This window comes from Bufo bufo, chromosome 1 (genome assembly GCF_905171765.1).
Source record: "Bufo bufo chromosome 1, aBufBuf1.1, whole genome shotgun sequence".
In the NCBI taxonomy this organism is placed as follows: domain Eukaryota; kingdom Metazoa; phylum Chordata; class Amphibia; order Anura; family Bufonidae; genus Bufo; species Bufo bufo.
Genome location: NC_053389.1, coordinates 118,150,414 through 118,166,140, shown reverse-complemented (window position 1 = coordinate 118,166,140; position 15,727 = coordinate 118,150,414). Strand labels below are relative to the sequence as shown.

Genomic DNA, 15,727 nt, shown 5'->3' with positions numbered 1-15,727 from the left:
CGTGGAAATTGTACATAGGCAGTACTGGCAACGTAGGGACTATCCCATCTCAGGTCATATCCATGGATTGTCTGGCTGATCACATTCCGGGACTTAACCTTCGGAGTTGGATCTCCCAGGGTGTCAAAACGGCGCAAGATTTGATGGACAAGGAGGATCTTCTATCCTTCTCCCATATACATGATGAACATCACATTCCCCACAGGGATTTCTACAAATTCTTACAAATCAGATCTTTTCTGAAGGGGAGGGAGGGCAAGTCCCTACAGTTCCCATTGATAGCTAGGAGATTCTTACATGATAGGTTCCCGAAAAGGGGAGGTATCTCTCTTTTTTATGATCTTCTAAATCGGGGGGATGAGTGGACAAAACCACCCCCTATGAAGGCATGGGAAAAAGACCTCGATCGAACGTTTTCTAATGAGCAATGGCAGGCAGCCTTCAGAATAGCCACTTCTTCTTTTAGATGTGTGACACACCAAGAGGCCATTTTTAAAACTAGCCTAAGATGGTATTTTACCCCGAATAGACTAAATCTGATGTTTCCCTCTGCCACTCCAGATTGCTGGAGATTATGTGGACATAGGGGGTCCCTCCTCCATATCTTATGGTCTTGCCCCAAGGTATCCCTCTTATGGACTAGTGTGCAGCACCTACTGGCCACCCTTATGCCTACACTCCCCCCTCTATCGCCCGAATTGGCACTTTTATTTATCGGAATAGACACCATAGATAGTGGCTGCAGGACTGTATTGGCTCAAATACTTATGGCAACCAAATTAACGATCACCAAGCATTGGAAGGACCCTAATACCCCTCCCCTAAAGGAGGTGATTTCTCTAGTAAATTCCACCTGTATGCACGAAAAAAAATGTCTCATACTGGCACTCTGTCCCTAAAAAAATTCCAGCCCGCATGGTCAGTTTGGATTTCCAGCCAGTGGTATGTGTGTTAACAAATTCCCGAAGATTGTCCCAGAGTACCCATAGATCATAGGCCCTCTCTGGGGTCAGTGTCGGTTTCGAGCTGCGAATCCGGCTAGTATGACACCTGATAGCCTTGTGTTCAGACCGTTAATTCTGTTCTATGTTCAGTGTCACCTATATTTTTATGTTCTTTTACTTTATTTTATTCTCTTTGGAATCTCACTCCTTCAATGTCCCCCGGCTGGGGTGATACGCTCTTCTGCGGTGTAATAGACACCTGTACTGTTACTTGAACGATAGCTGATAATAATTTGGCTACTGTATAACTATTGTATTGACGATATTACGCCCTGTATGTGATATTGTAACTTTACTTTTTGGAGATAATCAATAAAAACTTTGTGATTAAAAAGAAGTTGACTTGCCCCTTAAGGTTACGTTCACACAACCAAATCCGTTTTTCACTCTGCAAACCGCCGATCCGCAAAATATGGATTCTGGCCATGTGCATCCTGCACTTTCCACGGGCCACATTATAAAAATGCCTATTCTTGGTGGCAAAACGAACAAGAATTGAACATGTTCTGCAATTTGCGCAGCGGATGTCCGTGTGCTGTCCACATTATTTTTTTTTTTTACAGCCCCATAGAAATGAACGGGTCCACATGCAATCCTCTAAAAAAGGAGGAGTATCAGACGTTGACACAATATAGGGTGGTGTGAATGCAGCCCAACACAAACATGGGGCCAGTTTCTTCTCACCACCAGTGAGGGCTCAAGCTGCTGGATGCCGAAAACATGCATGAATAGCCAATCGGGGAGCCACTAAACCGGGGCCTCATCATCATTTATTCAATGTGTTTTTGATGAATTACATACAAGGCTATCTATCAAAGAGAATTCAGATTTTACAGCGTGTCCATTCTCCAAAAATAAAGACTCTTAGAAAGGACGGCCTGGAAATAAAGGCCTGTGCAGCCCCGAGAGGCGCTCTACTGTAGTGCGGATAGAACTTCCGGTGACCACTTGTTTACGCGCTACTTTCGCATTCTGAAATGGTGGTCACCCAGACAGGAAGTCAAGTGGTTGCCAGGCTACGTGACATAAACTATGCAATAATGTCTAGAGATGCCACACTAAATGAACTATGTGGCTGAAGATACCTGCGGGGGGGCAGTCTTACTTTACCAGATTAATTAAGGACTTGAAGCCTAAATTGCCCGGCAGGGGATTTTAACACCCTAGTGACAGCTGGATACGAAATATGCCCCGACTCACACGTGTGTGCAACTAACAAACTGACAACACAGTGCAACAGTCTTCATAATGAACAAACATGGCCTCCAAGGTCAAACCGGCCCGGAGCGTCAGCACAATGCTATAAACAGCTTCCACCTTCTGAGACGAGTCCAAACCAGCTGATTCACCTTCTCACAGAGGACAGCGGACAGACACAGGGCATCCCGTTACCTGGCAGGAACGCCTAGCCTCTTTGTAATATATCTTACCCTCTCTGCAATGTGGAAACAAAACAGTCCCTACAGGAAACCATCAACAAGTTGCTGTTGACAGATCTGCAAGTCTTAATTCTACTTTGACTGCCATATTAGGGGTCAGAAGGATTTCCCCTTTCATTATGGGGTAACGTGCGACTATCTCACAGGGTTTGTGCCTTTCTCTGGATCAACACAGTGGGATTATAGGATGGACCTGGGTCTTTCTTCAACCTCATAAACCACATAACTATATAATGACACTGGATGCAATAACTCCATTTCTGAGCTGTGCCACCTTAAAATAGGCATCTAAAAGATGCCCTTAAAGGGGTTAAACCACGATGAAATAAAAAAATAAAATGTACACTGGATTTCATAATACATGAAAATCTCTTTCTAATAAAGCTAGAACCAGCCTTGTACCTCACATTGACCCAGAGATCTCCACATTCATTGCTCTGCTGAATTTTTATCAGGCTGGAAGCTCAGGGGTGTGGCCTTTTCTCAGGGGGCGTGTCCTGCCTCCTCCATCACTCTCTTTGTAAAGCTGGGGCTACACGACGACACGTGTCGAGCGACACATAGGGTACAACTACACTGCTACATGTGTCACACTAATGTTGAGCGACAATTTTTTATAATGCCAGTCTATGGGGGGTCGCACAAAAAACCATCTTGGGTGGATTTTTTACAACTGTCGTGTTGCAGACGCAGCATGTCGCATGTCACAGTGCGACACCATAGACTAGCATTATAAAAATGGTTGCGCGACACATGTTGTCGTGTAGCCCAAGCCTAATTGTAGCTACTAACAGAACATATGGCTGGGGGCAGTTAAAGATTTAAACAGCACATGTGCATCCACCTCAGTGAGGTGGACCTAGAAATAAGGAAGAGAGCAAACAGCAGGTGGCGCTATACAAACAAATTTTATTAAATAGCTCACTGGCTATACTAAATTATTAATTCCATGCAAATACAAAAATATTCAGATCCGGGGGCTGGTTAGAAAAATGTATAAACTTTTTCGTAAAACAACCCAATTAATAAAAGAAGCAAGTTGGCTCGCTTTCTAAATGAGGGATCACATTTTTTGGGGAGGTGGCGTATGCTTAGTATTCATATAGTCGAGAGGTAAGACACATGGCCACTTCTGCAGCATCATTCTTTAATCTGACTAGGAGATTCCTTGCAACCTGCAAAATTAGCCCACAGGGAGTAGGGGACGCCTTCCCCGGTAACTGGTGGCACTCTGGCTTCTCTACAGACCCTCACTTTAGGCTCACCATACACAATACAAGTGAATTCTCAAAGCTCATGGTCTCTGCAAGAATTTTGTATTAATCACCTAGAAACCAAAAGCCGTATCAGGAGGGATTTTTTTCAGTCTGTTAAAACAGAAGTGACACTTACTGTAGGTGACTCCGCGTTTCACACCTCTGACAACGCATCATCCGGACAGAATAAACCTGTGACAATCAATCTAGTAAAAACACAATTTCCATGGCTTAGTCAGCTCGATTCTTATAGCAAATGCTGCACGACCACAAGGACATCTCCTCTGTACAAGCGGACTGATAGCATCAGATCGGAGAGCACCGCCAAACCGCAGCGCACTGTATCGTCATATAATCAACGGGTGACGCAAAAAAAGGGACTTGTACTTTCACCAATTTAACCTCTAAATGTTACCATAAAACTACTAAGAGCATCTCATACAAAAAAGGAAAAAAAATAAAAATTACAGAGATCCAGTCATAGCTCCAAGGCAGAAATCAGCATCCTCTGGCACTCCAGCTGTGGTGAAACTACAACTCCCAGCATGCTCCTTTCAGCAACCCCCGTCACTCCAGCTGTGGTTAAACTACAACTCCCAGCATGCTGCTTTCACTTCTTTGGGAGTTCTGAAAACAGGCAAGCAAGTGTGCATGCTGGGAGTCGTAGTTTCACCACAGCTGCAGTGCCGAAAGTTGCTGACCCCTGCTTTAAGGCTACACAGGTTTCCATTTACCTGATGGTATGCCTATAGCCTGCGTTGGCCACTTTACCTTTAGTTTCCTATGGAATAGCGCTATACGTTACAATAGGCCATACAAAGGCGCGGTTTAAAAAAAATAAATATTAAATTAAAAAAAAAAAATACACATTTTCTTAACCTATGGGTGACGTTCCTGGAGGGATACACCAAATGGAAAAGGATTTAGGAAAACTAGAGGAATGGTCAAAAATCTGGCAACTAAAATGTAATGTTGATAAGTGCAAGATAATGCACCTGGGACGTAAAAACCCAAGAGCAGAATATAAAATCAGTGATATAGTCCTAACCTCAGTATCTGAGGAAAGGGATTTAGGTGTCATTATTTCAGAAGACTTAAAAGGTAGGCAGACAATGTCATAGATCAGCAGGAAATGCTAGCAGAATGCTTGGGTGTATAGGGAGAGGCATTACTAGTAGAAAGAGGGAGGTGCTCATGCCACTCTACAGAGCACTAGTGAGACCTCATTTGGAGTATTGTGCGCAGTACTGGAGACCATATCTCCAGAAGGATATTGATACTTTGGAGAGAGTTCAGAGAAGAGCTACTAAACTGGTACATGGATTGCAGGATAAAACTTACCAGGAAAGATTAAAGGACCTTAACATGTATAGCTTGGAAGAAAGACAAGACAGAGGGGATATGATAGAAACTTTTAAATACATAAAGGGAATCAACAAGGTAAAAGAGGAAAGAATATTTAAAAGAAGAAAAACTGCTACAAGAGGACATAGTTTTAAATTAGAGGGGCAAAGGTTTAAAAGTAATATCAGGAAGTATTACTTTACTGAGAGAGTAGTGGATGCATGGAATAGCCTTCCTGCAGAAGTGGTAGCTGCAAATACAGTGAAGGGGTTTAAGCATGCATGAGATAGGCATAAGGCCATCCTTCATATAAGATAGGGCCAGGGGCTATCCATAGTACTCAGTATATTGGGCAGACTAGATGGGCCAAATGGTTCTTATCTGCCGACACATTCTATGTTTCTATGTATGCCAGTGTTTGAGTATATTATGTGTCAGGAGGCACCCGTCAGGAAATGCTCCCAACTTATACCTCAGACGTACACTGCCTCAGGATAGGACATCAATTTCTGATCGGTGGGGGGCAACTCTGGTACCCCCGCCGATCAGATGTCTGAAGAAGTACTGGCGCTGTGGCCTCTACCTAGGCCAGTGAAGCCACATCATGTACGTGCAGTGAACGGGCATAAGCTGCAATACCAACCACAACCACTATACAATGCATGGCGCTGTGCTTGGCAGGGAGGCCACAGCAATCCTGAAATCACCACTGCCTCCTCAACCAGCTGATCGCCAGGGCTGAAGAGAGTCAGACCCCCGCCATATACAGATGATCTATCCTAGGATAGGCCATCCACATCAAAATCCCTGTAACCCTAGTTTACACATCCCGAAAATCTGAATGAGGAGGTTACACCTATCATAAATGTCTGACAGGTGCTCCCCCCCACCCAAATTCTACCAGAAGGGGGCAGTGGCTACATGCATTAACATCTATCTATATTTCCATCTACTGGAGCTAATGACAGAGCCAGGAAGACACGTTCCTACTCATAGGTAGTGTTAAGTGCGAATATTCGAATCGCAAATATCGCCACTTTGAGAATTTGCGAATATTTAGAATATAGTGCTATATATTCGTATTCGCGAATAGAGTTGAATATCCCAATCACGAATTTATCGCAAATATATTACATTGCCGATTTTTGCAATCAAGTAAACAATGACTGGAGATCACTAATTCTTGAATTTGCGAATTTATGGCGAATATTCTGCCAAAAATTCGCAAAATATCGCGAATTAGAATATTGCCTATGCCGCTCATCACTACTCATAGGGGAGGACTGTAGACGCAGTAGACCTCCACCTGTCAGTAATGTATAAATGTTAGGGGAATTGCTACTGAAGCGATTGTATAAATTGAAGTGGCTGCAGCATCTGTACAGTGGACACCATCCACCCTTTACAGGCCGCTCTAACAGCGCTGCAGAGGCATTCCATCCAGACACTCAGGAGTTAACCTGCATGGTAGCGAGGGCTCCACGAGGCAGGAATCCCATCAAACTTATGGCAATCACCTCCCTAAAAGTGCTCTCCTACAGATCAAAGACCATTTCCCTAGCAGCTGGCGCAGAGCAGAGATAGTGCCAACATCGCCTCCGGCTGCCTCCTGGATGCCAGCTTCTGCTGCTTTTATCATGGCACTGATCTACATGATAGCTGGCCCTTTGTAGCAAATAGGCACGCAGACGGCAGAAGAAGCGCAGGAGTCCTAAGAGCACACTGCGGATTGTACAGGACGTGTCGGAAACGACAGACCCAACCTTATAATGGGGGAAGGGTATATCCAATAAGCCCCATAATCTACCAGGTGAGCAATACGACATGGACACACAGAGGAGACTACGGGAGCGGGCAGTCTGCAGACGGTCATGATGGCGTCTCCTCCGACTAATAACACTACTCCCTTTATAGTCATTATGTGCGGGCACATATAAGTGACCAAATTAGGCCTCATGTACACGAACGTTGTTTGTTTCCGTTTCTTTTTATTTTATTGCGGTTAGGATGCGGACCCATTCATTTCAATGGGTCCGCAAAAAAATGTGCGCTGTCCACATCAGTATGTCCGTTCCGTAGCCCCGAAAAAAAAAAAAATAGAACATGTCCTATTCTTGTCCGTTTTAGGCATTGTTACAATGGATCCGCAAACAAAAAAAAAAACAAAAAAAAACGGATGGCATCCGTTATTTTTTTGCGGATCCACAATATGTGGACCACAAATCACATACGGTTGTGTGGATGTAGCCTTAAGTCTAAAGGGTCACAATATGCTACAAAACGTGCAATAACAGGCCGCAGACAGACTGGTAATACCATCAGCTGTAATATGTGGGGGAACAGGGCAGTAAGTGTTCAGAATCCCTGCAGCGCCCCCACAGGAGAGATGAAGCATTACGTGGCTTCCACAGCCACGATCCCTAGAATGAAGGAGTCCTTGACACTTTTGGGAGACCAACGTCATGACACAATCTCAGCAGAGCATTATACTGCTGGTTCGTATGAGGGATTTCCATATACCCTTGTAGGGAATTCGGAGGTAATGGAGGGGGGTAACCTGTTCAGGATCCTTACGACTAAGCAAGAGCCAAAAGTGGCTACAAAGAGCGTCTCGCTCTGGAGAAGCTTTCTTTTCCTCCGTCACACACACTGAGCCACCCATGTAATGCTTCATTTCTCCTGTGATGGCGCTGCAGGGAAACTGAACACTTCCTGACAGCTTTGACCATAGATCTCAGGTCTCTCCCAACCTGCGGCCCTCCAGCCGTTGCAAAACTACAACTCCCAGCACTCCTAGAGAGCCTACTGCTATCAGCCTGCAGCAGGGCATGGTGGGAGTTGTAGTTTTACAACAGCTGGAGGGCCACAGGTTGAGCACCCCAGCTCTAGGCGAACTTTACACCAGAATCATGCACCAACATGTATTTTAAGCTATGCCCCTTTCCTGCTAAACCCCCCCCCCCCCCCCCTCTCTCCTCCCTTGTACGTTTCCTAATTTACTATGGACTTACAGCTAACATCTGCCTGGGGTAACGTTTTGCTGCAGAAAATAGCTACAAAAAAAAATTTGAAAACAGGCAAGTTTTGCAATGTATAAAAAAAAAAAAAAAAAAAAAAAGAGCCGTGTATCAAACCAGCCTAAAGATACGTTTACACGTAGCAGATACGCTGTGGATTTCCATGCGCCAAATCCACTACACAATGTAAGGAAGATACCAAAGTGCACTTCCCAAGCCGATGCTTACCCACCCGCCATTTGCCAACAGCTTCGTTCTAAGGGTTGTGACCCCCAATCAGTTCAATAGCTGCATAGCGATTTTTAGTCGGGGTGATGGGTGCAGTCATGGTCAACGTGGAGCCCTCAGCCTAAGGGCGCATGCATACAAACGTATTTTGTTGTCCGTGCCCTTTACGTTTTTTTCTTTGCGCCCTGTATGGGAACCATTAATTTAAAAAAAAAGGGAAATGACGGCATTCTATATCAGAAAGTCCATTCAGCAACAAAATAGAACAATGTCCTGTGCGCAGCACTGCAGCCACGTCCGTCTGGCTACTGGAGGGGTGTACGACCACACAGCGAGAAACAGGTCCCAGCGTCCTGTCCGTTTTCTAGACCTTTCAGAAACTCATGGCTTCTTCTGACAAGTCCCAGGAGCCCATAAACCTTAAAAAAATTTCTTCAAGCGCCTGACATTTTGGGGGTTATCATCGACTGTGGGGGTTTTTCTACAGGACCCTACCCTACCCCTCGCATTGCATAAACTGGAGCTGCACGTTTATGGGCACTCCTTTATATGGATTTGTGGTGGGAGTTTTCTCTGCATTCTTCCTATATAATTTATGGACTGGTTTCCAGCAGTGGTAAAATCACCTTACTGGGCAAGATCAAACAACGCGACCGAACATCATACAGACTGGAGGGGACTTCTACAATGTATTTAATGCCGAAAAGTCTCACGCCACACAAAAAACACACGTGCTGAAACTGTGATCGCGCTTTTCATATGAGGCTCTGCAACGTGGTCTTCTGGAGAAGCAGCTCTAGGAATCGAGCGGTAGACCTTACTAGTCCTAACATTCAGTGTGAGCTTAGCCTGCACCAGTATAATGGGAGATCTGTACCCCACTCCTGGTTTCAGCTTTCAAATACTGACCTAAGGGTCCCCCATACACATTAAGGCTGCATCACACAGCCCGATGTGGCACGCTTCCCTCGCTGCTATTACATACTGAATCTCCTCGGCAGTATGGGAGGAGCGATCACTATGCCATCCCTCGCCCCCATGCTGTATAGCGGTTCTGCCAGCAGCAGATCATTATGTCCAAGGATGACAGAGGGCAGTAATTACACAGCAAGATGATCGCCAACGAGCATTCAAGTGAACGCTCGTTAGCGATTATCTGCCGAAAAAATCAGGCAGTGCAATACAGGTTTTAGCCTTTTGTTCTCAAAACCTGCCGACAACGTAGTGCTCAAGAGGTGCCTGGCAGAGTCTTTTTTATCTCTCCCCATTCTTCTGCCAAGTAAGAGTGTATTATGTGGGGACGTCGGGAGGGCTAGCTGTCAGCCAACAGGTGTACCGCCACTTTGAGGCCAGACACAGACGAGCGAGTTCAATGTTTGGCAGTGGGTTCCGCTCTGTCCTCTGGCAGGATCGCACAGCGATGTCCAATCTCCGCTGCCCTGGCGTGCTCTTCACCCTGGGTCCCATCCAGAAGCGGCCACAGCCAGTCAGGACCTGGGTGGAAGAGCCCGCAGCCACACCAGTGCAGCGGAGATGGGGGCATCAGGGGGCGAGGGACCGTAAGTGCTATGCAAAAGATTTTCCCTCCATAAGTTAACACCATATAGTAATTAGAAAAAATGCCCAGAGAACCCCTTTAAAAGGGTTGTCCCATCTTGGACATTGGGGTCAAATGTCTAGGAGGTTGGACCAGCGACTATCCTTAGATGTGCTTTAATTCGCAGGAAGGACACACGGATGCAGACATTTTGTGGCCCCGTAGAAATAAATGGGTCTGCATGAAATCCGCAAAAAATGCTGATCAAATACGGAAGTTGTGTGCAGAAGGCCTTAGGTATTTTCCATTCTTGTCCGATCCACATATTTTGCGGATTGCACACAGGACTATTTCTATGGGTCTGCAAAAAATAAAAAATATGACAGCACACGTGTCTGATCCACTGGTTACAGAACATACCCTGCTTTTGCGGATCGTAATATGGACACGGTGGAGGCCTTACATAGAACGGCCTGATCTTTCCGCCGATCTATGGGAGGACCGAGCAAGACTGACATCACAAGCTGGCCGTAATACTACGCCAAATAGTAGCCTCTGTATACACGGAGAGGACTGTGCACGCTTCATGCAAGGGGGACTAAGCCGTCTCCAGACCCTACAGACGAATGCTGTTGGGGGGGGGGGGGGGGGGGCAGTCGTGTGGATACACATTATTCAGACGATCCCCATGAAACTGGCAGGTTTGGCCAATTTATCTCATGTGTACGGTCAATGGCTGAAAGATCTTTTGTCCGAAAAAAAAACCATACGATGTATGCCGGGCACTGCATTATAAAAGCGATGTACCCGAGGGCGACAATCAAGAACAAACAATTAAGGCTACTTTCACACTTGCAGCAGAGTGATCCGGCAATCTGCATGCAAACTGAAAGCATCTGGATGCGGGTCAGTCTTACAAATGCATTGCAAGAACGGATCCGTCTCTCCGGATGTCATCCGGAGAAACCGATCCGTTATATATTTGTATTTTTTTCAGGACGGATCCGGCATTGCAGTATTTTTAATGCCGGATCCGGAATTTTGGATGCTGCAGTATTTGCTCCGTCCAAAACGCCGTTTAGTGACTGAACTGAAGACATCCTGAACAGATTTCTCTCCATTCAGAATGCATGGGGATGAACCTGATCAGTTCTTTTCCGGTATAGAGCTCCTAGGACGGAACGCAGTGCCGGAAAAGAAAAACACAAATGTGAAAGTACCCTAAATGGTTAATAAGGGATATTAGAAAAATTATAAAACTATGCCGTTCATTATAAAGTGGCAAAAAAAAATTAAAATAATAACACACACCATTCACATATATGGTCACCATTACAGATATGCAAATTTCTTAAAATTCTATTTGTGTCCAATTCAGGTGAATTTTTTTTTAGAAAGTGCTCCGATAGCCCGGAAAAGTCTCTCTCCCGAATGACATAAAATTCAGGTTTGGTAGAATCATAACTTTTTTAAAAAATTACAGTTGAATTTCGAAAATTTTAAATCATTTCACCTATTTACCATTCATATAATAAAAATAATAAAAAATAAATTATTTTTTTCCTATTGAAATAATATATAAATAAATGTTAATGAATAAGTCCCATCTGTCCAAAATGGAAGAAGTGAAAACTACACCTCATGCCGCAAAAACAAGCTACACTGAGAGAAGAATGAAGTTACGGCTCGCGGAATGCAGAGATATAAAAGAACCATTCTTTTGGCATGAGATGTGCTATTATTGTGCAAAGTAGTAAAAAAACACATAAAACTATACATATTTGGTGCAATAGTCGGACTGACCTACAGAATAATATGAGTAACGTGCTAGTTATATCACATTGTGAACAGAGCAAAAGACAAACTGAGTAATTGTTTTTTTTTTCTAATACCACCCCCAAAAAAAGTTCTTAAAAGTTCATCAATAAGTTATATAAACTCCAAAATGCTGGCACTAAAATAAAAAAAAAAGACCTCATATGCCTACACGCACAGAATTGTGAGTGTAGCTCCGGAGTAAAGCACAGCCTGTAATTTAGGATCAGTACAATATAAGTAACGTGTTACAGTGACTCCACCAGCTGCATAGTGAGTGCAGCTCTGGAGTATAATATAAACTGTAATTTAGGACCAGTACATGAGTGCAGCTCTGGAGTAAAAGGCTACTTTTACACATGTGGCACAGGAATCCAGCACAGAACAGCCTGCCAATGTTCTCTGGATCTGGCATGGTGCGACTTGCCCGCCAGGTCCCATTGACTATAATGGGAACTGGCAGCCACCTGGTTCATATTATAGTCAATGGGGACAAGCAGGCACGCAGCACTCTCTGGCTGTGCCGGATCGCCTTGCTGCAGGTGTGAAACCAGCCTTTCACAGCCAGTAATTCAGTACAAGATAAGTAATGCATATACACTGTGACTCCGCTAGCGGAACATTGAGTGCAGCTCTGAAGTAGAATACAAATTGCAATTCAGGATCAGTACAAGATAAGTAATGTATATACACAGTGACACCATTGGTTGAAGCGAGTACAGCTCTGGAGTACAATACAGGTTGAAAACCCACCAGCAGAATGGAGAGTACAGCTCTGAAGTAGTGTTGAGTGAAGCGAGCTTCGAGCGTTACAGCCAAAGTCGTTTTGTTCAAAACCTCGGACGGATTCTCCATACAGTATTCATCCAAATTTTTGAACGAAGCGACTTTGGATGTAAGATTCGAAGCTCACTTCGCTCAACACTAGTGTGGGGCATGGCACAGCCTGTAATTCAGGGTCAGTACAATGTAAGTAACATATATACATAGTGACTCCAACAGCTGAATAGTGAGTGCAGCTCTGGAGAGTACAATACAGGCTGATTCCGGGGGCAGCAATATAAGTAACATATATACATAGTGACTCCACCAGCAGAATAGTGAGCACAGCTCTGGAGTATGGCACAGCCTGTAATTCAGGGTCCTTACAATATAAGTAAGATATATACATAGTGACTCCCCCCAAGCAGAATAGTGAGCACAGCTCTGGAGTATGGCGCAGCCTGTAATTCAGGGTCAGTACAATATAAAAGGTATGTAAACAGCAACTCTAGATAAAATGTAAAAAATAGAGAACCTACAATTATTGAATTCAGCTTTTTCTGCAGAAGGTAACCCAACCTTCAGACAGACCTCATCAGCGTAATGAGTGGTCCTGATGCAGGGACAGTTTCGGACACTGGTCGGTGACAACTTCTGCCCATTGACTTCCATTTTGCATAGTAGAATCGAAAGCAAATAAAAACTGGTCACCTTGATGCGGTGGGGTGTCAGACACATGTAGGGCGCCTTCACACACGGCAGATTGTGTCACAGAAATTTCTGCAACAGAGAATCAGTTCCATTCAACTGAATGGGGCCATTTTTGGCGGGAAGCACTTGGATTTCCACCTCATTCAGATGACTGGAAACAATCTGCCGTGTGTGAATGCTCCCTTAGCCGCAGAGCAGGGGACACTCCAGTCTCAGCCGGACCACACTGGAACCAGAATGCCGTCTTTGAACCAGTCCTAACGTAGCCTCAGCCGGACAACCTACCGATTACCTATCCGGTAGGACAATGAGGGTGACCCCATCTTTCCTGACAACCCATGACAAAAAGTTACGGCTGACCACAGTGTCATGCCACCAAAAAAGTGACAGCATCTCCTGGGGCACTGGCGGTCAGTCATAAGCTGCCAAACGGTACCACACACAGGGCATAAAGTCGCAGCTGGCGGTCTGCCTCCATCGAAGTCAATGGAAATAGCACACAACCACTTAAGTCAGGGAATGAGAGGGTTAATCAGTGACCGGTGCAGGAGGGCAGTTCTGAGCTGTCTGCCCCCGGGGAGGTAACTTGTGTCCCCAGCTGTGAACTGAAGGCACTGGGCCGTGTCCAAGGGCCTGCCTGTCATACACAGTGCGACACAGGGCACACGGGGCGACCAGGCCTCCTACAGCAGCTGGCAGAGCTCTCCACACACAGGCCCCCGCTGTAGGAGCGAGTCCTCGGCCCCGGCGAGGCGCTATTTCCCCTCAGACCAGTGATCACTGCCGCCCCCTGAGCTGCTGTCTGCCAGGCTTCTTGCTGACACCCGGCCCCGGAATCAAGGGCCCCAGGGCCCCAGCAGCTCAGCCTCCGGCACCCGGCCCCGGTTCTATAGTCACAGAAGCGGCTTCTGACCTGATCGGCTGCTCCGTGCGGTCCCGACGTGTCGGCCAGGAGAGGAACAAATGCAGGGGAGCGGAGAAACTACAACACCCGGCATGCCTTGCGCGAAGGTGGCGGACTGGAGCGTTCAAAAATAAGACATCTTTATTGAGAGGCACAGAACAACATAAGTAGCAGTGTAGCAGGGAGATGACAGAGAAGTGCTACACCCCTATGGGAACTTTTACAATGAAGTAGTATGACAAAAAACAGAAAAGGAAAATAAAACAATAAAAATTGAAGACACCAGTATTAATAATAATAAAAAAAAACTATAAAAAGTCTATATTTGTCAAAATCCACTGTATATTCCAAAACTGAAATCGGCGCAGTTTTTTAATTCAGTGCCATAGACCTGCTCTCAGTTTAACCTCATTAAAGCTCCATTCACACGTCCGCAACGTGTTTTGCGGAGCCGCGGGTCCGCAAAACACGGAAAGCGGCAATGTGCGTTCCGCATTTTGCGGACCGCACATTGCCGGTACTAATAGAATATGCCTGTTCTTGTCTGCAATTGCGGACAAGAATAGGACATGTATTCTATTTTTTTGCGGAATGGAAGATGCGGACCCGGAAGTGCGCCCCATAGAAATGAATGAGTCCGCAATTCTGTTCCGCAAATTGCGGACGTGTGAATGGAGGCTTAATGGAGATAAACCACAAGCAGGTTTCCCATCAGGGGTTGGCTAGGGTCTGAAAAGAATGAATATGGCCCAGTTCTCTAAGTCGCCCCGCCCCCTCCCACATTTTGCTGTACTTGCTATACAGCAGCACATACCTGTCACATCCAGTGCCTCCAGGTGACGTCTCCTCCGATGTAAATCTTCTCTGTCATCATCTCTCCATTTGGTCCATACAACTTCTTTCAGCCGCGCCTCGTCTCTGCAGAGTGTGACACACGGACATCTAGCCTTTCTCACTTTTCTATTATCATCTCCAACCTGGAGTCCCCACAGTGTTATCCTGTTGCTCAACTGCGCTCCCCCAATACCCCAAATACTATCCTGAAGAAATAATAGAGCCCCCATAGTAATAGTGCTTCTCATAGTCCAGACAATAGTTATTCCCTTCTAGAAAGCCCTCATTAGTAAATACTTGCCCCCTTACAGTGCCCCAACAGTGATAATGCTCCCAAGAGTGCCCCCATTGGTAGAAGAGCCCTCCAGTATTATTAATGCCCCAGTAGAAATAAGGTCCCCCTATTGTTCCCCAGTGGTAATAAAGCTCTCCTACAGACCCTCACTAGTAATAAGGCCCCCCATAGTGCTCTTAGTAACAATAAGACAGATATTTAAAGGGCTTCTGTCAGCCCACTAAACCGTTGTTTTTTTTTGTTGCTTAATAATAACCCCTACACGCGATTTATCCATACATAAGTAAAATAAGAATTTTGGTTCAGTAGAATTTGCTAAAACCCTATTTTTATAATATGTAAATTACCTTGCTACCAGCAAGTAGGGCGGCTACTTGCTGGTAGCAGCCGCATCCCTCCGATGGTAATGACGCCCCCTCTGCTTGTTTGATTGACAGGGCCAGCGGACGGGATCTTTCTCCGCTGGCCCTGCCTGTTTTCATTCAATATCTGGTGCCTGCGCGTGGCCGTACATATCTTCAATCGGCGCAGGCGCACTGAGAGGCGGCCACTCACTCAGCCGCATTCATCCTCAATGCGCC

At 45.5% G+C, this 15,727-nt stretch overlaps 1 protein-coding gene across 1 annotated transcript in view; it reads right to left on the bottom strand.

Annotated features, from left to right (window-relative positions):
• FOXJ3 (forkhead box J3) overlaps positions 1–14,102 on the bottom strand; it is a 136,652-nt gene extending 122,550 nt beyond the window's left edge. Inside the window, exon 1 of the mRNA XM_040428776.1 lies at positions 14,027–14,102. The gene's annotated coding sequence lies outside the window, so the exon portion shown is untranslated. The remainder of the gene's footprint in view (positions 1–14,026) is intronic.
• Between the last annotated feature and the right edge of the window lie 1,625 nt (positions 14,103–15,727).